This window comes from Corvus brachyrhynchos, unplaced genomic scaffold (genome assembly GCF_000691975.1).
Source record: "Corvus brachyrhynchos isolate BGI_N302 unplaced genomic scaffold, ASM69197v1 scaffold388, whole genome shotgun sequence".
In the NCBI taxonomy this organism is placed as follows: Eukaryota; Metazoa; Chordata; class Aves; order Passeriformes; family Corvidae; genus Corvus; species Corvus brachyrhynchos.
The window spans coordinates 20,331-22,435 of record NW_008239542.1 but is presented as its reverse complement, the minus strand read 5'-3'; the positions used below and the strand labels follow the sequence as shown (position 1 = coordinate 22,435).

The 2,105-nt window shown below is 44.8% G+C and overlaps 1 long non-coding RNA gene across 1 annotated transcript in view; it reads left to right on the top strand.

Moving 5' to 3' along the window:
* Positions 1 to 1,482, top strand: part of LOC108448445 — a 12,691-nt gene extending 11,209 nt beyond the window's left edge. The window contains exon 3 of the long non-coding RNA XR_001864329.1: positions 1,473 to 1,482. This is a non-coding gene — a long non-coding RNA (uncharacterized LOC108448445). The remainder of the gene's footprint in view (positions 1 to 1,472) is intronic.
* Positions 1,483 to 2,105: the final 623 nt, after the last annotated feature.

Below are 2,105 nucleotides of genomic sequence, written 5' to 3'. Positions count from 1 at the left end.
CTCTTCGTCAGGACACAGCTGACATTGCTCAACAGTCTCGGTAATTCAATAATATTCACAAAAATATTCTTCCATTGGCATATTTTTTGACTCAAAAATTAACTGTGTCCAAACGGTCTTCCAAAAGTCTTTGGTAAGAATTAAATCCCAAGGAACATAGAAAAAATTCTTAAACAACCAAGAAAGGAAATGTTTCAGTTCTTTTTGAGCTTGAATTAAGCTAAAATTTACAAATCGTTGTTCAAGAATCATTTTAAGATAAATGTCCATATGCGGCTCTGAGAGCCAAGAGTCTTCCCACAGTTCCTCCATAGTTTAGATATGGAATAGCAAAACAAAACCAAGAAGAGGAATCCAAAGTTTCTAGGGTTTACTCACACAAATCAGTCACTTAGGGATCGGGGATCGTTCTGCCAGCAACTCTCCACCATTTGTTACTGCGGGGATTCTGTAACATGCGTGTACCACACAAGGAGTCCCGTGGAAAAGAAATATATATGGACAGATTCTTGGTAGATGTTTCAGAGATGTTTATTTCTCCAACCGCATGGCTGGAGCTCTGCCGAGGAACTCTTACAATGCGGGACCGAGGGTCCTTGCCCGCGCAGGGAAACACCAACCAATCGGGAACGAGGCTGCCCAGGGGCGAGGAAACCCCATCTCTGTCCCCTCAGGGCCCCTCTCCCAGGACTACATGGCAGGTGGAGGAGACCCCGACATAAAAGTATCTTTGCACAGGAGCTAGCAGGGGTCATTGAAAGACCTTTAAACTAGATTTGAAGAGGGAAAGGGATAAAAACAGGCTTTCTAAAGATAAGACTGGGGCCAGCACACCAATGTTTGAGGGACAGTGTGCTAGTGAGGTCCTTCAGTCTGCCAGTTCAGTGGAAGTAGATAATGGAGATCCACATGGCAATGCACCAATGCGCACAGCATGGGCAACAAGCAGGAGGAGCTGGAAGCTGTTGTGCTGCTGGAAAACTATGATAAAGTTACAATCATGGAGACATGGTGGGATGACTTGCACAACTGGAGTGCTGCAATGGATGGCTATAAACTCTTCAGAAGGGACAAGCAAGGAAGGAGAAGCTGTGGGGTAGCCCTGTATGTTAGGGAGCGTTTTGATTGTCTAGAGCTTACTGATGGCAATGTCAAGTGTTTATGGGTAAGAACCAGGTGGAAGGCTAAAAAGGCAGATATCTTGGGGGGAGTCTGTTATAGTCCACCCATACATGATGAAGAGGCAGATGAAATATTCTATAAGCAGCCTGTGAAAAGGGCTCAACACCAGAGCCCATAGATGTTGTGAAAGACTTTTAGAGATTAAAGAATAATGCCTTTGCTTTCAGGCTGGAATAGCTCATTCTTTGTCGTGGTTTTGATGCCTTTTCCTGGTCTTAAAATCAAGAGGCATACACGGTTAGAAGGGGAAAAGGGATTTTACCTTGGTATTTATTTTTAAGGATCCTTAGGTGTACATGTCCAGGTCATATGCATCAAGATGTACCCCACCGAGTCTTTCCCTGTGTCTCTGTGTCTCTCCTCTCGTGTGTCCCTCCCAACATTGGGTATAACATTATAGGCTTTACTAATTAGCATATCTATCAAAGATTCCCCAATGAGAGGTTCAAGTGAGCCCCCCCTCCCCAAGGAACCTTCCCCTGGATGGTTCTATCTTGGTTTACAGAATATGTTCTGGAGAGGACCTTGGGGTCTGGGGCACACTGATCCCTAGCTACGAAGCTTCTAAAATGTTTAAAAATGTTTAGTCTCTTAGCTCAACAAACAAGTCCAAGAATGTAGGCAAAAAGTGCTAGGAATACAGAAGCTGTAAAAAGGTATAACAGGGGTATAAAAGAAAAGGCAAAAATCTTCATGGCATCACCTCGAGCGAAAGTCTGGGTACGGGACCTCCTCACTAAAAAGTGGGAAGGCCCTCATGAGCTCATTGCTTGGGGTCGTAGGTATGCTTGTGTTTCCACAGATACTGGGGTACGATGGCTACCTGTGAGATGCGTTCGCCCTGACCTGCAGCACCAGAAGCAGAACAAACAACCTCCAAGGCAACCTTCAGATGATGACTGGAATGCAGAGCATCCATTGAG